Source organism: Lampetra fluviatilis, chromosome 80 (assembly GCF_964198595.1).
Source record: "Lampetra fluviatilis chromosome 80, kcLamFluv1.1, whole genome shotgun sequence".
Lineage (NCBI taxonomy): Eukaryota > Metazoa > Chordata > Hyperoartia > Petromyzontiformes > Petromyzontidae > Lampetra > Lampetra fluviatilis.
In genome coordinates this window covers 349,908-377,228 of record NC_136354.1, presented here as the reverse complement: position 1 = coordinate 377,228, position 27,321 = coordinate 349,908, and the positions used below count along the sequence as shown (strand labels likewise).

The following is a 27,321-nucleotide window of genomic DNA, read 5'->3' as shown; positions in this document are numbered from 1 at the left end:
TGTCGTCAGGACTCGTTACATCCACTACATCCACGCAACTCTATGGATCCACCTGCATAGGTTCAAAAGATGCATTTTTTTCGGGACTCATTGCAGCACTTTGTTTCTCACCTTTTGATTTCACTTCCCTATCATTGCTGATCTTCTCATGCTTGTTTCGGGGTGATGACCGTGTTCTCTCCAACGGAGAACAATTGAATGGCTTCTCGCCCGTGTGTGTTTTCTGGTGACTGTGAAGATGTGATTTCTGTACAAATGCCTTCCCACACACAGCGCAATTGAATGGCTTCTCACCCGAGTTTGTTTTCTGGTGCCTGTGAAGATGTGATTTCCATGCAAATTCCTTCACACACGCAGAGAAATTGAATGGCTTCTTAACCGTGTGTGCGTGGCGCTGTGGAGAGTTTATCTGCTCCATGTGATTGATTCTTCAGAGCAGAGGAACAGTCGCGGGTGTTGTTGAGAGTTAAAGGTACCCTTTAAGCTGCGTGGATGTCTGGCTCCAATCGCCAAAAAGCAACTCTCACTAACGTCTAACCGAGACACAGTAACGTCTCCTCCTGTCAGCGGGCATTCAACACTTCACGTGGCCTCAAGGTGCACATGGCCTGGCACAAGCGTCGTGGTGACGTCACCGCCACTTAGTGGCGAATGGCGGTTGTTGTTATTTACACTCGTTTATGTGGATATGTACATGCGTGAATGTGTGTATAGGTATGTACAATAATTTGTTTGCACATTTGTTCGTGTAGTAGAACGCAATCCCTTTGTACGTCTACTGCTGTATATGCACACTCATGTGTGTATGCGCACTTGTATGCATGTGCACCCGTGTGTGGATGTATGAAGCGGTGTGTTTGCACATTCGTGTATGTTTCTACAGCGCTGTGTAAGTCCACTCGTGTGTGGGTGTGTGTACATGGGAGTGTATATGTGTACTCGTGTATGATTATGTATTGGAACAAACAAATTATTTTATATTGTGTCGTACAAAGAATTTAGGGGAACGTGGTAGGAATGCGCCACCACAACAGGGAACTACAGGGATGAGACTCCCCGCTCGTGGTGCTAAATGAATGAAAACAGCGCCACTGAGCAGACAGAGCCCCGCCCCTACAGCTCGTGAGTGTGACGTAGTGAGTGTGACCAGCGGACTGCCACGATGCTGCCAGGTAAGGGTAAACTTGTGTGACGGAGATGCTTCACCTGAAACTCGCCTCCACACGTGTTCGCTATGAACATTGTAGCAATAAGGAACGATCAGTCATCTTTAACATAGCAGGTCTTTATTGTTCTGCAAGTATATTAACGTTAAAACTCGTAGAAACACATGCACACTCGTGTGTGAATGCACACCTCTGTATATACAGTCGTGTTTGGATGCACACTCGTGTTCGTATGTCTTCTCATCAGTCGTTTTTTAAGGAAAGATATGGTATAACACGTAGGCTTTCGCGACCAATGTTATTCATAATCAACGTTTTTGGGTTTAGATCGCGTTATTTATAAATGTGTCGTAACCCTCCACCACCCGACACGGCCAATCAGTAAAAATGTGTCACGTTGACAAAAGTCGTACTCAAATTGTAAATGTTGTGGCTTCAACACACCGGTGGGCTAAAGCAGTGAACTATTTGTCTTTTGTCAACGTGACACATTTTTACTGATTGGCCGTGTCGGGTGGTGGAGGGTTACGACACATTTATAAATAACGCGATCTAAACCCAAAAACGTTGATTATGAAAGATATGGTAGCAATAACGTACGATCAGCCATCTTTAAAAACAAATCAGGTCTTTATTAATCTGCAAGAAAACTCACGTTGATACTCGTATCGAAATCTTTATTAATACGCATGCTCAAACAGTTAAAATATATTCTTAAAATCAAACACGTAAACGTCGATTTCCCCTTTGACGTCCTTTTCGCTTGAAGCCATTCGTCCAAAGTATAAAATTGTTGTGAGAAGATGACAACACACCTTCTACAATAAACAACACACATTTAACAGCCCCGATGATCCAACGACGAGACGAGGCAATGTATCTATCGAAGTATAAAATAGTTGTCATTCTGAAATCAGTGAACTCTTCTGGAACTTCAAAGGAAGACATTCATCTGAACACATTATAGTGCATTCACAACATCACTCTCCCTTGAAGTCCTAGAAATCACCGACATATATATATAAGAGACACGAATATGACTCTCCAGGCACTCTACTACATCAAGCAATCTCTCAGGATGCAACTGCATGGGGTCGAAAGAGGAATTTTGTTTAGGACTCATGACACCATTTTTACTCTTTGTTTGATGATGCCTGTGAAGTGTTGCTGACTGTGAAACTGCTTCCAACACACAGAGCAATCAAACAGTTTTGTTAAAATAATTACACTAGCTTGGAGTAGTGCTGGAAATCACTGATATAATCAATTGCAACTAATACATTGATCTAACAGAGACACAAACGTGCACATTCCAGGACTTTAACAGAAGTACTCAATACTTTGATTATCCAGCCACTCCAGCAGCCATTTCTCATTATCAACCTGCATGGGGTCGAAATAAGAATTGGCGTCAGGGCTCAGTACATCCAGCCATCTCGCAGGATCCAACTGCATGGGGTCTAAAGAGGAATTGTCGTCTGGACTCATTACATCCACTACATCCACGCATCTCTCAGGATCCACCATGCATAGGTTCCAAAGATGGATTTTTTTCAGGACTTTTGTTTTTCACATTTTGATTTCACTTCCCTATCATTGCGGATCTTCTCATGCTTGTTTCGGGGTGATGACCGTGTGAGGATCTGACTTCCTTGAAAATGCCTTCCCACACACAGAGCAATTGAACGGCTTCACGCCCGTGTGTGTTTTCTGGTGACGATGAAGATTTTGTTTCAGTGAAAATGCCTTCCTACACACAGAACAATTGAACGGCTTCACGCCTGTGTGTGTTTTCCGGTGACGATGAAGATGTTGTTTCAGTGAAAATGCCTTCCTACACACAGAACAATTGAACGGATTCATGCCCGTGTGTGTTTTCTGGTGATTGCGAAGAGTTGATGAATCTGCAAATGCCTTCCTACACACAGAACAATTGAACGGCTTCATGCCCGTGTGTGTTTTCTGGTGATTGCGAAGAGTTGATGAATCTGCAAATGCCTTCCCACACACAGAGCAATTGAACGGCTTCTCGCCCGTGTGTGTTTTCTGGTGACGGTTACGATTTGATGAATCTGCAAATGCCTTCCCACACACAGAACAATTGAACGGCTTTTCACCCGTGTGTGTGTTCTGGTGAGTGTGAAGATTTTGTTTCAGTGAAAATGTCTTCCCACACACGGAGCAATTGAACCGCTTCTTGCCAGTGTGTGCGTGCCGCTGTGGAGAGTTTTTCTGCTCCATGTGACTGATTCTTCAGAGCAGAGTAACAGTCGCGGGCGTTGTTGAGAGTTAAATGCACCCTCTAAGCTGCGTGGATGTCTGGCTCAAATCGCCAAAAAGCAACTCTCACTAACGTCTAACCGCGACACAGTAAGTCGGACTACACACGCGATTACCAGTTTATCCACTAACAAAGACACTTACTTGTGGATGCACGGCGTATCGATGTCCCTGTAACCCGACTGAAGAGATTGCCACGAACTCTCCCGAAGCGAAGTCGCCAACCAGTCGCCAAGCAATCGTGCTCGCCAGGCTGGTCTCGTGGAAGAAGGGTTATCTGCAGAGCGGTGAGTAGAGCGTCTATCCTCAGCAAAATCCCTCTCGAAATGACTTTGAGGTCTGATTTTAAGCCCCTTATAACTTCGCTCTAGCATCAAAATCCTTTGTTCTCGACTTGGCCTATTATGGACTTTGCATTCAATTGTTAATTTTTACATTAACTATCCGCATATCTAGCAACATAATACGTATGTACATCTCACTGCACAATTGTACACTTCCGTTTGAATAAGGATGTGCATCTCCCTGCATAATTCCATGATTCGTGTTAATTTTCTAATATTCATCCCCCAATGTCCTCAAAACTGCTGCAAGTTTAGAGGATTATAAAGCGACATGCAGCCTGAAATATCAAAATTGGTGATCTTGAGATTGATTTAGAATAAGATGTGCAAGTTTATACTGTACTGACTTTGTTTCATAAATATATTTAAGGAGAATCGTGATGAGCGGGGTGCTTTTAGAAAAGAGCATCTTATATTATAATTTCTGCCATGAACTTTAAATGATCATCTGAATGGTTTAGCTTGTAAGCGTGGTTTATTATCATGTGCATATTAAAGGTTTTGTGTGTTAGATCGCTTAAATATATAAATGTGTCGTTGAAACCCGCCACCACCCGACAAAGCCAACTAGTTAGGGTTGTCACGTAAACAGAACATGCAAATTTGCCACTAGTACAGCATACCGGTGTGTTGGAGAGCCAAACCACAATATTTACAATCTGAGTACGACGTTTCGTCCGTAATTAAAACTAGCTTCATCAGTCGACAGCCAGATTTGGGAAGTCTCACTGTTTCGTTCCTTAAATAGAAGCATAGATGTGTTGACCACGCAGCTGCGCTCTTGAACAATGTGGGGGTGGGCGTGGGATTACTGAGGCAATGTACATTAAGCGTGTGCATTATGCGAGCCCTTTGAACGTGTCCTTCCTGTCTTTTGTGTTTAATTTAATAGCCCTACCAACGGTAATCTCTATTGAAGTATGCTGCCCATTGTCGGCATGCATTTATTTAATGTTTTATTTTAAAGACACATTTATATACTTCCGCGATCTAACCTAACAACCTCTATTATGGATGATATTGGTCCCGAAATCCTACGTGTTAAACTCGTGTGTATGTGTTTAATATTTTGGATGTTTTTTTAAATGATAATTGCATTGAATATGGAGATGTTACCAGCGCCTCGCACCCGTCAAGAGACCTCGTGGGCCTCTGTGGTGGCTACGAGCCTTCCCTCCAGGACATTGCTCACATCCACCGCAGCGTTAACGTCCGGCACCGCCGATGAGGTAGCGGATTGTTTTTACAGAACTTTACTCGTGGCTGGAGAATGCCAAACAACAGCGGGCTCTTCTTCTGAGAAAAAAACGAATCAAGGGGGCGTGGGAGCGTGGCGTAAGGTGTGGAAAGCTCTCAGCCTCAGGCTACCGTGGGCACACCTCCCAATCAACGGGAGGCGAGGAGTGGTGGTTGCTCATGCATCCACCGAAGATGAATATCAGTCGAGGGATGAAAGCAAGGCAAATGAGTTAGATTCATTCTATGACCTCCTACATAATAATCCCATGATACTCGTATGTATGGATGTCATATGTTTACATATGCGAACCTAGAGACGGAAATGCGAACTGGGGGTGAGGGATTTGAATTGCACTATAATTATTAGAATCGCATTGTGGCCGCATTAGAATTTGCCGAATGTGCAATCTCAATGAATTTGAATAGCTATTTACAGTATTTAACCACACAATCCAAATCAAAACTCGATGAGCATATTTATTGTTTCAGTTGTAACGTGTTCATTCGTTTATTTGTTAGATCTAGTAATATGTTATTCATCATCATCACGATCAATGGGCTAAGGGTGCATAGGTGTGAACTGCACATTTTGTACTTCTGCATTTAAGTATACCAAAAACCACAACATAGGAAACACCACAACCAAATGAGCACTCGAGTGTGTACGTACACGTATGTGTGTGCATATGTATGTACAATCGTGCGTGTTCGCAGTGGAACGCAACCCTTGTGTGCGTACACTGCTGTGTATGTACACTGCGTTGTATGTCTGTATGAACACCCTGTATATGCACACTCGTGTGTGTATGCACTCCGCTTTTTAAATGCAGCAGTGTTTGGATGCACACTCGTGTGTGCATGTCTACTCGTCCGTGTTTTTTTAATGAAGGATATGGTAGCAATAACGTACGATCAGCCATGTTCAAAAACAAATCAGGTCTGTATTGATTTGCAAGAATATTAACAGTAAAACTCGCATTAAATGTTTTTATCAATTCGCTTGGTCAAACGGTTAACACACTAGGAAATTTATATCACTTTCAGGAATGCAACAGTTATAAAATATTCTCAAATCAAACACGTAAACATCGATTAATCATCTTCTTGGTTCTTTCGGTAAAGTCACGTTTAAGGGAAATAATACAAATAAAACATAATAAAATAATTCTCACGACGTTTCGGCCACAACGCACACAGCCGTCCTCAGGTGAAGACCAGTTCTGTCGGGGAGACAGTGTCTGAATGAAACACCACCACGCTTGGAGCGTATATTTAAGCTGGGTTGTAAGGGGAAGAGCGCCTTGACAAAATAATTTGCATATCAAGAGGAATTTAGCATATGCAAGTTAGTGATTAGTACTACTTGTGAAATGCGTAGGAGGTGGGCGGGGGGTTTCAAAGTCATATTATGCCCGTGCATTTATGCAGGAATAGCAGCATCAAAGGGAGGGGATAGGGGTAGCATTAATAAAGGGAAGGAATGTTAATAGTATGTAGCTGCAGTAACTAAACAACCGCGTAAAAAACTAAAGTATTAACTACATAGTATCATCAGTATACTAAATATACTCTCCAATAAGCTCAGCTACTAACAGTAAGTAATACATTACAATTCTCTGTCGCAAAAAATATAATATGCTTTCAGCTAAACTTTTTTCCCTTACATCACACGGGTCTACCCCGTTGTATATGCTGCCATCGACAAATCCCAACATTAAATTATATACTGTTCAGATAATCGTCGCTGGTGTTGGCCGTGAGCATGAATTTAACTTGAGGGAGAATTGAGCTGTGCGCTAACCACTACACTACCTCTACACACACGCGAGTGTGCATGCACAGCAATATTAACGTCAATATTTTTTTGCAGATTAATAAAAATCGGATTTTTTTAAAGTTATCTGAGCGTCCGTTAACTGTACAATGCTTACAACAAACACGTACACACACGAGTCAAAGTCAAGTGTACTTACACAGCAGTGTAAATACACGCACGCTTACAGGCAATACCATGTCGATTATCATTAAAAGTGTATGACAGCAATCGTAATAATTTTCGTGGATTAAATGAAATAAATCACCTTGATTGTTCTGTCGCGCTCATATCAACACAAGTGCTTCAATATATTTATAAAACAAAGTCAGCACGGTATAAACTTGCACCTCAAAGTCCAAATCACAATTTTAATTCTTCAGTCTGCATTTCCCTGGTAACGCATTTGAACTGGCAGCATTTTGCAGCATATTACAGGGCGAATATTAGCAAATGAATGCAAATTATGCGGTGAGATGAATATACGTATTCAGGCTTAAGCTCAATGGCAAGATTAGCGAAGCTCTGTTGCTAGATTTGCAGATTGTAATTTCCAAAAATAACAATTGAATGTAAAGTTCATGAAATGCAACGTCGAGAACTTAATCTTTCATCAATGCAACGTCATTCCAAACGACCCCACCATTCGTGTGCTGGTGTCATTGACCCAATTCGAATGATACCTGTGACTTACAGCTTTCCACACCTTACACCACGCTCCCACGCCCCCTTAATTCGTTTTACAGGTAGGAACAATGTTCCACACTGCCCACCAGGGATTTATTGTCTGTCTGACTGTCTGTCTGTCGTGCATAAATAAATATATAACATAAACAGCTCTTTGATTGGTGGAGACCTACTGCCGGGTACGGAGAGGGGAGGAGCCTAAGGGAGGAGGGTCAGGGGAGGGGTCTAAGGAAGGGGGGGTAAGGGCAGGGGCCTGAGGGGGGTGGGGGTTCAGGGGAGGGGCCTGAGGGAGGGGGAGTAAGGGGAGGGGCCTAAGGGGGGGGGTCAGGGGAGGGGCCTAAGGATATGGGGGGGGTGTTCAGGGGAGGGGCCTAAGGGAAGGGGGGTCAGGGGAGGGGCTTAAGGGAGGGGGGGTCATGGGAGGGGCCTAAGGGAAGGGGGTTCAGGGGAGGGGCCTAAGGGAGGGGGGGTCAGGGGAGGGGCTTAAGGGGGGAAGTGTTCAGGGGAGGGGCCTAAGGAAGGGGGGGTAAGGGGAGGGGCCGATAGTTCAGGGGGCTGGCTACCTGGCTGGCTGCCAGCGTGGTGGGGATGTAGCGCAGTGGAAGAGCGCACACTTTGCATGTGTGAGGCCCTGGGTTCAATCCCCGGCATCTCCATCTCGGAAGCTTTTATTTAAATATTTTTTCCAACAAAGTTTGAATTCCAAAATCAATTGGCTGTGTCAATGTCCCTGTAATAGGGGTGCACATGAACTCTCGTAAATATTACCCTATATGAACGATACCTTCGGATGAATTTGTGTTGATTTCAGGAACTTGCTATTTCTATAACTAGCGATGCACACAGTGATCAAATGGTTTATTTAAACATTTGTAGATGAAAGCCAGTGATTAAAAGTATCCAGAACACTTTTATTTCCGAATTAAAGATTTCCAAGAATAAATTAATTAGGACAGCATTATAGTATCCATCCACATGTATTCTTGTTATTTCTTTTGTTTCAAAAAAATACATTTTGCTTGGACTCTGTGCAGACTCGATGTGTCCAGGATCCAAGGCCAACAGGAGAGTGAGTGGGGTGACAAGGGAAAGGAAGAAGCTGATGACGAAGTTTCACCCCGCACCGAGGTGGAACTGCGCCCCGGTAGAACCAGAATGGAGATGTAGCTCAGAGGTCGAGTGCACGCTTCGCATGTGTGAGGCCCTGGGGTCAATCCCCGGAATCTCCATGTTGGATCTGGAATCCATTATTCTTTGGTTCTTTCGGTTAAGTCACGTCTAAAGATAAAATAATAAATTAAAATAATAGCGACGTTTCGATTGCAACACAAGCAATCATCATCAGGCATAAAAAAAAGAAATAGCAACAAAAATCTAACTAGAAAACTATAGACAGACATACAAGCAGACAGACATCACAAGGACACAGAGAGAGGACACATATCGGCACAGAGAGAGGGGTCGTTTCTGTGACGGTCCCTTAAATATAGAGAGGGGGGCGGGGACGGAGAGAGGGAGGGGGCAGAGAAAATTAGCATATCTGGAATCCATGTTGGAAGTTTATTTATTTATTTATGTTTCCAACAAAGGTTGATTTTCAAAATCAATTGGCTGTGTCCATGTCCCTGTAATCGGGGTGCACATGAACTCTCGTAAACAGATTCCTGCAGAGGGAGCTGGAAGGAACGTTGGTTTACTCGGTCAATGGCCAGGGTCAACGGCGGCGTGGTGTATTTCGCAAATATGGCCAACAGTGAGGTTGGGCACAAGCCGGCGTGAGTCGGTTAAACGTTGAGTTTTATAAGGGCACCACGGGGTGACCAGACCTTCCCCACCCCACCTTCCCCCACCCAGCCCCTCACCACCCTCCCCTCTCCACACAATAATCCCCTGTGGGCTGGTGGAACCAGGTGCTTCCTACCAGTATAATCCTATATGAACGATACCTGAGGGTGAATTTGTGTTGATTTCAGGAACTTGCTATTTGTATAACTAGCGATGCAAATGGTTTACTTAAAATTTCGGAGCTGAAAACCAGTGCTTAAAAGCATCCAAAACACTTTTGTATTTCCGAATTAAATATTTCCAATAATAAATAAATTGGGAAAGCATCATAGTATCGATCCACATGTATGCTTGTTATTTCTATTTCTTTCAAAGAAATACATTTTGCTTGGACTCTGTGCAGACTCGAAGTGTACAGGGTCCAGGGCCAACAGGAGAGTGAGTGGGGTGACGAGGGAGAGGAAGAAGCTGATGACGACGTTTCACCCCGTAACGAGGTGGAACTGAGCCCAGGTAGAGCCACCATGGGGATGTAGCTCAGTGGTAGAGCGCACGCTTCGCATGTGTGAGGCCCCGGGTTCAATCCCCGGCATCTCCACGAGGTGATATTTTGCCAGTAAACAATTTTGCTCGAAGGAATATGCGTGGCCTGCACAAAACGTCTGCTTGTTTTCATTCGTTATGGTTGCTGAGCATAGATCCAGAAGACCAACATGTCATACGGTCAGCAATGAACAGCACGACAATCAAAGTTGTAGTACATAAGAGTTAACATGTTTATGGCATTCATATTATTGTTTTTTTCGGGCAAAGTCACGTAGAAGGGAAATAATAAAATAATAAAAATATCAAACAAAATTATCACGACGTTTCGACTGCAACACAAGCAATCATCATCAAGTGTGAAATCAAAATATTTATAGAAATTAGCAAGATAATTAGAATTAAAACCGTAAGATGGACTTCCAAATTTGAACAGTGCGTGGAGGAAGCCGAGAGAAAATTGCTGTGACCTGCCGAGTGGTGGTCGAACGGAGTGGGTGAGAAGAAAATCGGTATGGAGTCCTCATCGCTGAAGGATAACTCAACGAGTGCAATTATACAGGTAGGAGCAACAGTTTCACACTGCCCACCAGGGATTATTTGTCTGTCGTGCATCGCCCCTCCCGAACATGTACGTTCAGGGATTGGTTGAAGTGCATCACGTGACCGCGAGCTTTCTGTCGTGCACGAATGTGCTGTCCAACCAAGTTCCTACCTGCCCACTCCGACGGAACGTGTTTAGAATCGCATTGTGGCCGCATTAGAATTTGCTGAATGTGCAATCTCAATGAATTTGAATAGCTATTTACAGTATTTAACCGCACAATCCAAATCAAAACTCGATGAGCATATTTATTGTTTTAGTTGTAACGTGTACATTCGTTTATTTGTTAGATCTAGTAATATGTTATTCATCATCATCACAATCAATGGGCTAAGGGTGCATAGGTGTGAACTGCACATTTTGTACTTCTGCGTTTAAGTATACCATAAACCACATCATAGGAAACACCACAACAAGACGAGCACTCGAGTGTGTACGTACACGAATGTGTGCATATGTATGTACAATCGTGCGTGTTCGCAGTGGAACGCAATCCTTGTGTGCGTACACTGCTGTGTATGTACACTGCGTTGTATATCTGTATATACACCCTGTATATGCACACTCGTGTGTGTATGCACTCCGCTTTTTAAATGCAGCAGTGTTTGGATGCACACTCGTGTGTGCATGTCTACTCGTCCGTGTTTTTTTAATGAAGGATATGGTAGCAATAACGTACGATCAGCCATGTTCAAAAACAAATCAGGTCTGTATTGATTTGCAAGAATATTAACAGTAAAACTCGCATTAAATGTTTTTATCAATTCGCTTGGTCAAACGGTTAACACACTAGGAAATTTATATCACTTTCAGGAATGCAACAGTTATAAAATATTCTCAAATCAAACACGTAAACATCGATTAATCATCTTCTTGGTTCTTTCGGTAAAGTCACGTTTAAGGGAAATAATACAAATAAAACATAATAAAATAATTCTCACGACGTTTCGGCCACAACGCACACAGCCGTCCTCAGGTGAAGACCAGGTCTGTCGGGGAGACAGTGTCTGAATGAAACACCACCACGCTTGGAGCGTATATTTAAGCTGGGTTGTAAGGGGAAGAGCGCCTTGACAAAATAATTTGCATATCAAGAGGAATTTAGCATATGCAAGTTAGTGATTAGTACTACTTGTGAAATGCGTAGGAGGTGGGCGGGGGGTTTCAAAGTCATATTATGCCCGTGCATTTATGCAGGAATAGCAGCATCAAAGGGAGGGGATAGGGGTAGCATTAATAAAGGGAAGGAATGTTAATAGTATGTAGCTGCAGTAACTAAACAACCGCGTAAAAAACTAAAGTATAAACTACATAGTATCATCAGTATACTAAATATACTCTCCAATAAGCTCAGCTACTAACAGTAAGTAATACATTACAATTCTCTGTCGCAAAAAATATAATATGCTTTCAGCTAAACTTTTTTCCCTTACATCACACGGGTCTACCCCGTTCTATATGCTGCCATCGACAAATCCCAACATTAAATTATATACTGTTCAGATAATCGTCGCTGGTGTTGGCCGTGAGCATGAATTTAACTTGAGGGAGAATTGAGCTGTGCGCTAACCACTACACTACCTCTACACACACGCGAGTGTGCATGCACAGCAATATTAACGTCAATATTTTTTTGCAGATTAATAAAAATCGGATTTTTTTAAAGTTATCTGAGCGTCCGTTAACTGTACAATGCTTACAACAAACACGTACACACACGAGTCAAAGTCAAGTGTACTTACACAGCAGTGTAAATACACGCACGCTTACAGGCAATACCATGTCGATTATCATTAAAAGTGTATGACAGCAATCGTAATAATTTTCGTGGATTAAATGAAATAAATCACCTTGATTGTTCTGTCGCGCTCATATCAACACAAGTACTTCAATATATTTATAAAACAAAGTCAGCACGGTATAAACTTGCACCTCAAAGTCCAAATCACAATTTTAATTCTTCAGTCTGCATTTCCCTGGTAACGCATTTGAACTGGCAGCATTTTGCAGCATATTACAGGGCGAATATTAGCAAATGAATGCAAATTATGCGGTGAGATGAATATACGTATTCAGGCTTAAGCTCAATGGCAAGATTAGCGAAGCTCTGTTGCTAGATTTGCAGATTGTAATTTCCAAAAATAACAATTGAATGTAAAGTTCATGAAATGCAACGTCGAGAACTTAATCTTTCATCAATGCAACGTCATTCCAAACGACCCCACCATTCGTGTGCTGGTGTCATTGACCCAATTCGAATGATACCTGTGACTTACAGCTTTCCACACCTTACACCACGCTCCCACGCCCCCTTAATTCGTTTTACAGGTAGGAACAATGTTCCACACTGCCCACCAGGGATTTATTGTCTGTCTGACTGTCTGTCTGTCGTGCATAAATAAATATATAACATAAACAGCTCTTTGATTGGTGGAGACCTACTGCCGGGTACGGAGAGGGGAGGAGCCTAAGGGAGGAGGGTCAGGGGAGGGGTCTAAGGAAGGGGGGGTAAGGGGAGGGGCCTGAGGGGGGTGGGGGTTCAGGGGAGGGGCCTGAGGGAGGGGGAGTAAGGGGAGGGGCCTAAGGGGGGGGGTCAGGGGAGGGGCCTAAGGATATGGGGGGGGGTGTTCAGGGGAGGGGCCTAAGGGAAGGGGGGTCAGGGGAGGGGCTTAAGGGAGGGGGGGTCATGGGAGGGGCCTAAGGGAAGGGGGTTCAGGGGAGGGGCCTAAGGGAGGGGGGGTCAGGGGAGGGGCTTAAGGGGGGAAGTGTTCAGGGGAGGGGCCTAAGGAAGGGGGGGTAAGGGGAGGGGCCGATAGTTCAGGGGGCTGGCTACCTGGCTGGCTGCCAGCGTGGTGGGGATGTAGCGCAGTGGAAGAGCGCACACTTTGCATGTGTGAGGCCCTGGGTTCAAGCCCCGGCATCTCCATCTCGGAAGCTTTTATTTAAATATTTTTTCCAACAAAGTTTGAATTCCAAAATCAATTGGCTGTGTCAATGTCCCTGTAATAGGGGTGCACATGAACTCTCGTAAATATTACCCTATATGAACGATACCTTCGGATGAATTTGTGTTGATTTCAGGAACTTGCTATTTCTATAACTAGCGATGCACACAGTGATCAAATGGTTTATTTAAACATTTGTAGATGAAAGCCAGTGATTAAAAGTATCCAGAACACTTTTATTTCCGAATTAAAGATTTCCAAGAATAAATTAATTAGGACAGCATTATAGTATCCATCCACATGTATTCTTGTTATTTCTTTTGTTTCAAAAAAATACATTTTGCTTGGACTCTGTGCAGACTCGATGTGTCCAGGATCCAAGGCCAACAGGAGAGTGAGTGGGGTGACAAGGGAAAGGAAGAAGCTGATGACGAAGTTTCACCCCGCACCGAGGTGGAACTGCGCCCCGGTAGAACCAGAATGGAGATGTAGCTCAGAGGTCGAGTGCACGCTTCGCATGTGTGAGGCCCTGGGGTCAATCCCCGGAATCTCCATGTTGGATCTGGAATCCATTATTCTTTGGTTCTTTCGGTTAAGTCACGTCTAAAGATAAAATAATAAATTAAAATAATAGCGACGTTTCGATTGCAACACAAGCAATCATCATCAGGCATAAAAAAAGAAATAGCAACAAAAATCTAACTAGAAAACTATAGACAGACATACAAGCAGACAGACATCACAAGGACACAGAGAGAGGACACATATCGGCACAGAGAGAGGGGTCGTTTCTGTGACGGTCCCTTAAATATAGAGAGGGGGGCGGGGACGGAGAGAGGGAGGGGGCAGAGAAAATTAGCATATCTGGAATCCATGTTGGAAGTTTATTTATTTATTTATGTTTCCAACAAAGGTTGATTTTCAAAATCAATTGGCTGTGTCCATGTCCCTGTAATCGGGGTGCACATGAACTCTCGTAAACAGATTCCTGCAGAGGGAGCTGGAAGGAACGTTGGTTTACTCGGTCAATGGCCAGGGTCAACGGCGGCGTGGTGTATTTCGCAAATATGGCCAACAGTGAGGTTGGGCACAAGCCGGCGTGAGTCGGTTAAACGTTGAGTTTTATAAGGGCACCACGGGGTGACCAGACCTTCCCCACCCCACCTTCCCCCACCCAGCCCCTCACCACCCTCCCCTCTCCACACAATAATCCCCTGTGGGCTGGTGGAACCAGGTGCTTCCTACCAGTATAATCCTATATGAACGATACCTGAGGGTGAATTTGTGTTGATTTCAGGAACTTGCTATTTGTATAACTAGCGATGCAAATGGTTTACTTAAAATTTCGGAGCTGAAAACCAGTGCTTAAAAGCATCCAAAACACTTTTGTATTTCCGAATTAAATATTTCCAATAATAAATAAATTGGGAAAGCATCATAGTATCGATCCACATGTATGCTTGTTATTTCTATTTCTTTCAAAGAAATACATTTTGCTTGGACTCTGTGCAGACTCGAAGTGTACAGGGTCCAGGGCCAACAGGAGAGTGAGTGGGGTGACGAGGGAGAGGAAGAAGCTGATGACGACGTTTCACCCCGTAACGAGGTGGAACTGAGCCCAGGTAGAGCCACCATGGGGATGTAGCTCAGTGGTAGAGCGCACGCTTCGCATGTGTGAGGCCCCGGGTTCAATCCCCGGCATCTCCACGAGGTGATATTTTGCCAGTAAACAATTTTGCTCGAAGGAATATGCGTGGCCTGCACAAAACGTCTGCTTGTTTTCATTCGTTATGGTTGCTGAGCATAGATCCAGAAGACCAACATGTCATACGGTCAGCAATGAACAGCACGACAATCAAAGTTGTAGTACATAAGAGTTAACATGTTTATGGCATTCATATTATTGTTTTTTTCGGGCAAAGTCACGTAGAAGGGAAATAATAAAATAATAAAAATATCAAACAAAATTATCACGACGTTTCGACTGCAACACAAGCAATCATCATCAAGTGTGAAATCAAAATATTTATAGAAATTAGCAAGATAATTAGAATTAAAACCGTAAGATGGACTTCCAAATTTGAACAGTGCGTGGAGGAAGCCGAGAGAAAATTGTTGTGACCTGCCGAGTGGTGGTCGAACGGAGTGGGTGAGAAGAAAATCGGTTTGGAGTCCTCATCGCTGAAGGATAACTCAACGAGTGCAATTATACAGGTAGGAGCAACAGTTTCACACTGCCCACCAGGGATTATTTGTCTGTCGTGCATCGCCCCTCCCGAACATGTACGTTCAGGGATTGGTTGAAGTGCATCACGTGACCGCGAGCTTTCTGTCGTGCACGAATGTGCTGTCCAACCAAGTTCCTACCTGCCCACTCCGACGGAACGTGTTTAGAATCGCATTGTGGCCGCATTAGAATTTGCTGAATGTGCAATCTCAATGAATTTGAATAGCTATTTACAGTATTTAACCGCACAATCCAAATCAAAACTCGATGAGCATATTTATTGTTTTAGTTGTAACGTGTACATTCGTTTATTTGTTAGATCTAGTAATATGTTATTCATCATCATCACAATCAATGGGCTAAGGGTGCATAGGTGTGAACTGCACATTTTGTACTTCTGCGTTTAAGTATACCATAAACCACAACATAGGAAACACCACAACAAGATGAGCACTCGAGTGTGTACGTACACGTATGTGTGTGCATATGTATGTTCAATCGTGCGTGTTCGCAGTGGAACGCAATCCTTGTGTGCGTACACTGCTGTGTATGTACACTGCGTTGTATATCTGTATATACACCCTGTATATGCACACTCGTGTGTGTATGTGTAATGTAGTAACTCGGCGGGAGACGACTTCACGGGTAACACACTCTTTATTTTATCAAACTCGTTCACAGGTGACTAACACCTACTTTGTATCTCGGGTGACAAACACCCACTTAGTATCTCGGGTGACAAACACCCACTTAGTATCTCGGGTGACAAACACCCACTTAGCTACTTGGCGACTAACGCCCACTGAGCTACTCGGATGACCAACATCCACTTAGTATCTCGGGTGACAAACACCCACTTAGCTACTCGGCGACTAACGCCACTGAGCTACTCGGATGACCAACATCCACTTAGCTACTCGGCGACTAACGCCACTGAGCTACTCGGGACACTCCCTGCCCGGGGTATCCGTCTCGACTGTGGGTCCCCAGCCCGACCCACGGGGGCGTCGGACCCCGGGTCCCACAGCCTCGCCTCCGAGCCACACAGGGCCCCGGTCCCCACAAGGACGGCGGGACTAGGGGTCTCGGGGCACTAGGTCTTCAGCTCCGTCTTCGGGTCTTCAACTGGGTAACTCTCCCCGAGTGCTCTCGCGCGTCCCCCTTTATACCCCACCTGCGGACGTCGCTGCGAGCACCCACTTATTCGACCAATCGCTGGGCGCTGGCTACGATCCTCTTTTCCCACATCTCATCGTGCCTCACCACCCACGCCGCGCCGCCCCGTCATCTGTCACTCCCGGCGCGCGCGTCCACACCACGCCCACAACGCGTGCCCAACCCCGCACCCCGCGCCGCCCCGTGATCCATCACTGTCACAGTCGGCGCACGTCAATACCACCACTACATATGCACTCCGCTTTTTAAATGCAGCAGTGTTTGGATGCACACTCGTGTGTACATGTCTACTCGTCCGTGTTTTTTTAAGGAAGGATATGGTAGCAATAACGTACGATCAGCCATGTTTAAAAACAAATCAGGTCTGTATTGATTTGCAAGAATATTAACAGTAAAACTCGCATTAAATGTTTTTATCAATTCGCTTGGTCAAACGGTTAACAAACTAGGAAATTTATATCACTTTCAGGAATGCAACAGTTATAAAATATTCTCAAATCAAACACGTAAACATCGATTAATCATCTTCTTAGTTCTTTCGGTAAAGTCACGTATAAGGGAAATAATAAAAATAAAACACAATAAAATAATTCTCACGACGTTTCGGCCACAACGCACACAGCCGTCCTCAGGTGAAGACCAGGTCTGTCGGGGAGACAGTGTCTGAATGAAACACCACCACGCTTGGAGCGTATATTTAAGCTGGGTTGTAAGGGGAAGAGCGCCTTGACAAATTAATTTGCATATCAAGAGGAATTTAGCATATGCAAGTTAGTGATTAGTACTACTTGTGAAATGCGTAGGAGGTGGGCGGGGGGTTTCAAAGTCATATTATGCCCGTGCATTTATGCAGGATTAGCAGCATCAAAGGGAGGGGATAGGGGTAGCATTAATAAAGGGAAGGAATGTTAATAGTATCTAGCTGCAGTAACTAAACAACCACGTAAAAAACTAAAGTATAAACTACATAGTATCATCAGTATACTAAATATACTCTCCAATAAGCTAAGCTACATACAGTAAGTAATACATTACAATTCTCTGTCGCAAAAAATATAATATGCTTCCAGTCAAACTTTTCCCCCTTACATCACACGGGTCTACCCCGTTCTATATGCTGCCATCGACAAACCCAACATTAAATTACATACTGTTCAGATAATCGTCGCTGGTGTTGGCCGTGAGCATGAATTTAACGTGAGCGAAAATTGAGCTGTGCGCTAACCACTACACTACCTCTACACACACGCGAGTGTGCATGTACAGCAATATTAACGTCAATATTTTTTTGCAGATTAATAAAAATCGGATTTTTTAAAGTTATCTGAGCGTCCGTTAACTGTACAATGCTTACAACAAACACGTACACACACGAGTCAAAGTCAAGTGTACTTACACAGCAGTGTAAATACACACACGCTTACAGGCAATACCATGTCGATTATCATTAAAAGTGTATGACAGCAATCGTAATAATTTGCGTGGATTAAATTAAACAAATCACCTTGATTGTTCTGTAGCGCTCATATCAACACAAGAACTTCAATATATTTATAAAAGTCAGCACGGTATAAACTTGCACCTCAAAGTCCAAATCACAATTTTAATGCTTCAGTCTGCATTTCCCTCGTAACGCATTTAAACTGGCAGCATTTTGCAGCATATTGCAGGGTGAATATTAGCAAATGAATGTGAATTATGGGTGAGATGAATATATATGTATTCAGGCTTAAGCTCAATGGCAAGATTAGCGAAGCTCTGTTGCTAGATATGCAGATTGTAAATTCTTAAAACAAAAATTTAATTTAAAGATGATGAAATAAAACGTCGAGAAATTCATATTTCATTAATGCAACATCATTCCAAACGACCCCACCATTTGTGTGCTGGTGTCATTGACCCAATTCGAATGATACCTGTGACTTACAGCTTTCCACACCTTACGCCACGCTCCCACGCCCCCTTAATTTGTTTTTTGTTGATTAGAAGGAGGCACTCCCTATTTTTTGCCATTCCCCTGCCACGAGTAAAGTTTTGCAAAAACAACTCCCTTCCTTCATTGACGGTGCCGGACGGTAACGCTGCGGTGGATGTGAGCAATGTCCCGGAGGGAAGGCTCGTAGCCACCACAGCTGCCCACGAGGTATTTGGACGGGTGCGAGAGGCTGGTAACCCCTCAATATTCAATGGAATTACCGTAAAAACACGTCCAAAATATTAAACACGCGCAAAATTTTGAACACAAACACACTGGTGTATATACACACCGAAGGTCGTATGTTACAGACCAAAAGGTGACAATTGTTTTTTTTTTTTGCGTAACTTTATTATAATCCACGCTAAACCATTCGGATGATTGTTCAAAGTTTTTGACAAAAATTATAACAAAACAACCTCGTTTTCTAGAAGCACCCCGCTCATCACGAGTGTCCTTAAATGTATTTATAAAACAAAGTCAGTAAAGTATAAATTTGCACCTCTTAGTCCAAATTAAACTGGACAACATCATTTTGATTCTTCAGACTGTAAGTTGTTGTTTAATCCTCCAAACTTGTGTAGAGGTGTAATTGTGTATGGGAGCGGATTGCCAACAAACACAAGGGGCGTGGTTAGGGCCGTACACATAGGAGGTGCTCACACCGACGTTCGCACCTGCATCCCCCACGGGCCCCTCCCGGGGGCCGAGTACTATAAAAGGTGGTGAGCCGGAGGGCTCGAGGTCGGGGGGTATCAGCTTTAACCAGCGAAGACGGAAGACCAGCTAGCATAGGCCCCAGAGCTCCCCTGGCTCGCTGTCCTTATCAGGGCCGACCAGGGCAAGCCGGTGGCGTGGCCCCGAGAGCCCAGACTGACGAGCCGGTCTGGAGACTCAGGGTGCCGGGATCCCAGCTTGACCAGGGCTGGGATAGGTAGCCTCCCCTAGCTCCGTAGTGGAGGACTTGGGCATAGGTTAGCGGGGTTAGAAGTTGTGTATCCCTGTAGCCGAGTGAAGGGGACGATACCCCCTTAAGTATTGTGTGTACCCATTACTGTGCACAAGTTGGTGTCAATAAATAAGTGTGCCTCCGACCCCGTCGTCAAGCCTCCTGATACTTACTACATCTGGGGTCAGAAGTAAAACGTTCAACGATGGACACACGAGGGACGACACGTACCAGGGAGTCGGAGATGGAGGACACCGCGGCCGAATCGCCACCAGAGATGGCCGAGGTCGGATCGGAGCAGCCGGGGCCGAGTACACCCGCGCTGCTACGACAGGAAGGGGGGGATGCGTCGGCCGAGAGACTTCGGCTGGCTCACTCCCGCCTGGCGGAGCTGCTCTACGCTGCGGCCGCCGCGTTGGAAGAGATCACGCGGCTGGGGGCTGGAGGGGCTGCGCGGGACGACGACAGCAGCCGACGCGCGGTGACATTTCCTGCCACCCCGACGCGGCTCGCGGTTAAATTTCCCGCCATCACTACAGTGCGGGCAGAGGGCGGGGCCGGCCCGCGTCAGGTGACTGCTGAGGGCCAAGCACAAGCCGTGACATCATCAGCACCGGCCAGCGCGTCAACATAAGAGCGACCGGCGATGCCATGCTCGCAGCCCGCCCACACTGTAACATCTGCTGGGAGCGACGGAGCGCGATCCGCAGCCACGGACGTCGCATTACAGCAGCGACTGCCGCCTCTCAAAGAATTCGTGGGTGCGGACGGAGACTGGGACGGCTTCAAAAGGCGGTTCATCGCTCATCAAGAGATGGCGAACTGGACGGACGCCGAGGCACTACGCGCGCTGCCGGCGATGCTGGACAACGACGCCCTGGCATCTGCTGTCAGCCGTCTATGGGCCGCCTTCGGACTGCAGGCAGCTGTTCCACGATCGGCATCGGGGCGCCAACGAATCGCCCCTGGCCTTCCGGATGGCTCTCCTGGCCCTGGCAAAGGCAGCTTTTCCGCGGATGGACGAGGAGGGAGTGGACGCCATGGTGGCTGAAAAGCTGCTGCTACTCGCTGATGAGCTGGACGTCGCCGTCTTGGCTCAAGACGACGCAGAGATGTCGTCCCTGCTGGTCGCGCGCCACATCCACGGGGGCTTGCGGTCCCTGCGTCGCAAGGCCGCCAAGGGGGTGGCCGGCCATGCCATGGCGGCCACCACCCTCCCATCGGAGGAGGTCTGCGGGGTGGAGCGGCGGGAGGAATGGAGATCGGCGGCACCACAGGCTCGGAATGGACCGAGCCGCCAGGAGCAGCCCAGGCCATCTGGGGCGCTCACACGCTGCTACAACTGTGGCCTGCAAGGCCACGTTGCTTCAGGATGCCGGGCTCCCCGTCAGCGTGGGGCGACACCTCGTCAGGACGCCGCGCCGTCTCCACCCAAGCTCCAGCAGAGAAATACGGCGAGTCGTGGCACCTCACACGTTTGGCCCATGCACACATCCGACACACACTCACGCGCTCAACTGAACAGGGCTCGAAAATCGCCGGCCGTTGCGCCCGTTTGTTCTGAAATGCGGCGAGCGCTCCAACCGGGTCAGTGGTCGGAGCTCGCCCATCGTGTCGTTGCAGCGTCGGCGGGATCGTCGGTTGTGGTCGGTCATATTGATGGGGTAGAGGTGCGGATTTTAATTGACACAGGGGCATCGGCGACCATTATATCTGATTTGATTTATAACATCCTTCCCGTTCAAAGTCGTCCCTTGCTCCCCGTTGACGTGCCATGCTATGCTGCTAACGGGGGCTCGCTGGGCATTATTGGGCAAATCCGCGCCAAAATTTGCATTGGAGACATTAAATTATCCGGGCCTGTTTTGGTTTCCTCCTCACTCGCGGTTCCGTGCCTGTTGGGGACGGATTTCTTGGCCAAAATGCCCATTCGTATCTTGATTGACCAGGGGTGCATCGAGCTCCCGTCGGGCCGACGTGTTACATTTTTGTCTTCCCCCACCACGGAGCGTCGGGCGTTTGCCACCGTGCAGGCGCTCGTGACAAAAACTGTGCGCGTACCCCCGGGGGCGCAGATGCTCGTCCCTCTTAGGTTGCGTCGGCCGTTTGCTGAAGGAGTTGCGGATCGGGGGGTCTTGTTGGGACCATCTCGGGCCGGGGTCAATGGACCCGATTTGCTAGCGGCTCAGACCATGGTGAAAGGGGATGGGGACCCCTTCATTGCAGTCCTTAATGTAGGATCGCGAACGGCCGTGGTTCCTCAAGGGACCGTGCTTGCACACGCAACGCCGGTACCCTATGAGGAACCACTCGTGGGTCAGGTAAACACCGATCCTCCGTCGTGACCGCATTCGGACTGTGATGACGGATGGCTGGATGCGCTTTGCGCGGGATCAGTGGACCTGTCCGACTCGCAGCGTGCGCAGCTGCGAGTTCTCCTGAACGAATTTGCCGACGTTTTTAGTCAACACAAATTTGATATTGGTTGTACTAAATTGCTGCGACACCATATTGACACGGGTGACAGCGTGCCAATCCGCCAAAATCCCTTTCGGTTGAGCCCCGCCGAAAAGGATCATGTCAAATCGGCTGTTGATGACATGCTAGCCGCCGATATCATTTCCCCTTCCAACAGCCCGTGGGGCGCGTCGATCGTTTTGGTGAAAAAACACGATGGCTCACTGCGGTTTTGTGTCGACTTTCGGCGATTGAACAAAATTTCTGTGGCAGATGCGTACCCGCTTCCTCGAATGGATGAGTCGCTCGATGCCTTGGCGGGGGCGCGATTCTTTTCCACCCTCGATTTACTATCTGGATTCTGGCAGCTTCCTCTGGATGACGAATCAAAACCTAAGACTGCTTTTCGTACACCGCAAGGTCTCTTCCAATTTAACCGCTTGCCGATGGGCTTACGTTCTGCGCCGGCAACTTTTCAGCGGTTAATGGAACTGGTCTTGGCAGGCTTGCAATGGGATTCGTGTTTAATTTACTTGGACGATGTCATCGTCTTTAGCAAATCCTTCGAGGAACACCTCCAGAGGTTGCGTGCTGTTTTTCTCAAAATGCGGGCTGCCAATTTGAAATTTAAACCGCAGAAGTGCCATTTGCTCCGCGAATCGGTGCGGTATTTGGGTCACATTGTTGGGCGCTCGGGGATATCCACTGATCCCGCCAAAACGGAATGCGTCAGCTCCTGGCCGACTCCCACCTCGGTGGGAGAGGTCAGGAGTTTAATTGGGTTCGCGTCGTACTATTGGCGGTTTGTGGCTGACTTCGCTACGATCGCGAAACCATTGCATGCCTTGACGTCCAAGGGAGTCAGGTTTCATTGGGGGCCAGAGGAGGAGGCTGCTTTTCACGCCCTCCGGAATGCCCTGGTGGAGGCTCCGCCGTTGAATTACCCCGATTTCTCACAACCCTTCTTGCTCGATACAGACGCAAGTAACACGGGCATTGGGGGCGTGCTGTCCCAGCTCGTTGGGGGCGTAGAGCATGTGGTGGCTTACGGTAGTCGGGTACTGTCTCCAGCGGAACAACGGTACTGCGTTACCCGTCGGGAATTATTGGCAATTGTTTATTTCATTCAGCAGTACCGCCCGTATCTGTACGGTCGGCGTTTCACCGTCCGTACAGATCATGCGGCTCTACAGTATGCTCTGTGGGTTCAACAACCATCGGGCCAGTTGTCTCGATGGTTGGAGATTCTCCAAGACTACGACTTTGTCACCACATATCGTAAGGGCGTCCGCCACACGAACGCTGATGCCCTGTCGCGGTTGCCACCCACTTCGGAGTGCGCTTGCCTCTTGGGTTCGGGGCGTTGTAGGCCCCCGAACGTCTCCACCGATTCGGTCCTCGTGGCCGCCGCCGATGCGCCTTCGGCTTCGGGTCCTATCGAGCAAGAAGTGAGGGATTTGTTGCTGGGGTTGTCGGTCGTGGAATGGGGACGCCTCCAAATGGAGGACAACTCCCTCCTCGCTCTGCGCCGTCGCACTGGGGGGGTTGGTCAGGGGGTAGCGAACGTTGACTCGTGGGGGTTGTTCCAGGGTCTTTTAATGCACTGGGACGGAAAATCCCGCCGCCAACGGCTCGTGGTGCCTGCAGCATTAAGGGGTAAGGTGGTATGGGCTGTTCATGAGCGGCTTCTGCACTTGGGGGTTCACAAGACCTTTGCCACGCTCCAGCTCGATTTCTTCTGGCTGGGCATGGCAAAGGACGTGGGGGATCTCCTGGGGTCGTGCACGCAATGCGCGCAGCAGAAGCCACCTGCAAGGGGGTCCAACCCTCCGCTGTAGTCCATAAAGGTTTCCCGGGTTAACGAGCTCGTTGCTCTAGACATTCTCGGGCCATTTCCCGCTACACCCAGGGGGAATAGGTATTTATTGACAGGGGTCGAATACTTCACGAGATGGCCTATGGTCTGGCCCCTGGCCAACCAGTCGGCGGCAGCCATCGCGGAGGCCTTTGTCCAGGGCTATGTCCTCGACAAGGGTGCTCCGGAACGGCTGCTTACTGACCAGGGTAAGAATTTTTCGGGGAAACTCCTCCGCGAGGTGTGCGACCTCTTGATTACGGAGAAAATTCGGACCTCCCCGTATCACCCACAAACTGACGGGATGGTGGAACGGCTGCATCGGACCATCACGTCCATGCTGTCCCAGCAGGTATCAGAATCCCAGACAGATTGGGACCTTCGCATTGCCGGTTTGTTGCAAGCCTACAGGATGGCTCCCCATGCGGCCACCGGATTTTCCTCTTTCTTTTTAATGTATGGCCGCGAGGCTAACCCCCCTGTGACGACCCAGCTGAAGCTCTCGGCGCCTCAGGCAAAGTCTACATTGTCCGAACACGTTAAATTTAATATCGGCAAATTATCTGAGGTGCGGGAAGCGGCCGTGCAAAATTCTGAACTCCGCCAGCAGGCGAACGAGAGGCTTCGGCTGGGGCGGGTACATGTGTTCAAATGGAAACCAGGGGACAGGGCATGGTTGCACTGTCCCCAGGTGCCGCTGGCGACCTCGTCAAAGTTGGTACGGCCGTGGCGGGGGCCCGTGGAGGTCGTACAGGTCTTGCGGCCGCAATGTGTACGCGTCAAATGGGGGAGGCGTCGGTGGTACGTGCACCCCTCAAGGTTGAAACCGTTCATTGCGCCGCCCCGTGGTTCGCACACACGCACGCATGGCCAAACGTGTGAGGGGTCCGCCGACTCCCCGACGTCGCTGCTCTCGCCTAACCTGACATCAACTGTGCCATCTCCAGGTGCAACTGGAGTGACGGCTCCGCGACCGCCAACCCCCCCCGGGGGGGTCGGGGGTCGCTCGGCAGCGGCACCAGACTCTCTCCCACCCGGACCGTCAACAACCGCCACTGAGCAGGCCGGGACGGGCCCTTGTGACGGGCCCGCCGCGAGAACGCGCGCCAAAACGCGCAGACTATTGTGAGGTCAGCCGTTGGGGGGCCATTGCGGACGAGGGGGGGGAGGCGCCTGGGGCGCGTGTATATATATGGTGGTTTTACGGAATGGGGTATTTATTCGGGAGGGTGCGCCGGGTTATATTTTTTCTTTTCTTTCTTCTTCTACCTGTTTCTTGTTGTTGTTGTTGTTGTTATGGTTGTCATTGTTCTTGTTAAAATTACGCGAGGCACACACGGGTTTGAGGAGGGATGCACCTTTATTCTGATTTTGTTGCAGCCGGGGACGGCTGCGAGCTGTACAGGGGGGAGGGTGATGTAGAGGTGTAATTGTGTATGGGAGCAGATGGCCAACAAACACAAGGGGCGTGGTTAGGGCCGTACACATAGGAGGTGCTCACACCGACGTTCGCACCTGCATCCCCCACGGGCCCCTCCGGGGGCCGAGTACTATAAAAGGTGGTGAGCCGGAGGGCTCGAGGTCGGGGGGTATCAGCTTTAACCAGCGAAGACGGAAGACCAGCTAGCATAGGCCCCAGAGCTCCCCTGGCTCGCTGTCCTTATCAGGGCCGACCAGGGCAAGCCGGTGGCGTGGCCCCGAGAGCCCAGACTGACGAGCCGGTCTGGAGACTCAGGGTGCCGGGATCCCAGCTTGACCAGGGCTGGGATAGGTAGCCTCCCCTAGCTCCGTAGTGGAGGACTTGGGCATAGGTTAGCGGGGTTAGAAGTTGTGTATCCCTGTAGCCGAGTGAAGGGGACGATACCCCCTTAAGTATTGTGTGTACCCATTACTGTGCACAAGTTGGTGTCAATAAATAAGTGTGCCTCCGACCCTGTCGTCAAGCCTCCTGATACTTACTACACTTGCAGCAGTTTAGAGGACATTGTCGGGTGAATATTAGCAAATTCACAGGAAGCACGGACTTATGCATGGAGATGTAGATCTTTATTCAAACGGAAGCGTACAATTATGCAGTGGGATGTACATACATATTAAGATTTAATTACAATGGGCAGATTAGATAAACTATGTTGATTGATATGTGGATTGTAAATGTAAAAAAATATTACAATTGAACGCAAAATCCTTGATAGGCCAAGTCGTGAACAAAGGTTTTGTGCTTGCTAACAGCACTTGTTCCAAAAGTCTCACGAAGGCTATATGGGTTTTTTTGGTCTTTGTGTGTGTGTCGACATGCTTCTGGTTGAGTGTCTGTGTGAGAGACACTGATCTATCAACGCTGCGATCCTTAATGCTCCCCCCAGATTTGACGATCTCACGTTGTTCGTAATGACATTGTTGGACACTTGGACAATTCCATGCAATGGGTGTGTTTTATATTTAATCTTAATTTTGGAGCTTTCGTGACTGCAGGAATTATTCTTCGGTTCTTTCGGTAAAGTCACGTATAAAGATAAAATAATAAATTAAATAATAGCATACTACGACGTTTCGATTGCAACACAAGCAATCATCATCAGGTATAAAAGAAATAGCAACAAAAATCTAACCAGAAAACTATAGACAGACATATAAGCAGACAGACATCATAAAGATACACAGAGAGAGAACACGTATCGGCACAAATAGAGAGGTCGTCGCTGTGACGGGGCCTTAAATATAGAGAGGGGGCGGGGGCGGAGAGAGGGAGGGGGCAGAGAAAAAAATTAGCATGTCAATGAGTGGACAACGACGTGGTACGGTACACAAGCTTACTATCCACATACATATTTGTATGTGGATAGTAACGATAGTGGATGTACATCCACTCTGAATCTTTACTTTGTCGTTAAAAAGGACGGGTACACAATGTTATTAAACTTCACATCTACCCTACCTACATGCCGAAAAACCACTGGAGTGATAATACAACTGCAACGTATGTGATTCATAAACCCGCATGTTCGAATTTTTCCCAAATTTTAACCCGGGTTGGGATGTCGCCATCCTGCCATGGAACCAATTATCCATTAGTGTCTCTAGCAGACCATTGCAAGCCTAGTGTTGGAAAATGGCCCACTGAAGCTGATATCACAGAGCTAATTCTGAGTACACTGCAAGTGCCCTCTGGTCCGCATAGTACAAAGCAGGACTTTCCCACCTGTTCTTTAAGTAGGAGTAACGTTGGTCGAAACAATGTTCTTCTTATAGATGGAAATTATCCAAATTAAGTGT

The 27,321-nt window shown here is 47.2% G+C and overlaps 4 non-coding genes and 1 pseudogene across 4 annotated transcripts; 4 read left to right on the top strand and 1 right to left on the bottom strand.

Annotated features, from left to right (window-relative positions):
• Nucleotides 1-2,486: 2,486 nt before the first annotated feature.
• Nucleotides 2,487-27,321, bottom strand: part of LOC144953663 (uncharacterized) — a 267,013-nt pseudogene continuing 242,178 nt past the window's right edge.
• Nucleotides 8,114-8,185, top strand: TRNAA-UGC (transfer RNA alanine (anticodon UGC)). Its single transcript has one exon. It is a non-coding gene; the product is annotated as a tRNA-Ala (tRNA).
• Nucleotides 9,841-9,912, top strand: TRNAA-CGC (transfer RNA alanine (anticodon CGC)). The gene has a single exon. It is a non-coding gene; the product is annotated as a tRNA-Ala (tRNA).
• TRNAA-UGC (transfer RNA alanine (anticodon UGC)) lies at nt 13,316-13,387 on the top strand. Its single transcript has one exon. It is a non-coding gene; the product is annotated as a tRNA-Ala (tRNA).
• TRNAA-CGC (transfer RNA alanine (anticodon CGC)) lies at nt 15,042-15,113 on the top strand. Its single transcript has one exon. It is a non-coding gene; the product is annotated as a tRNA-Ala (tRNA).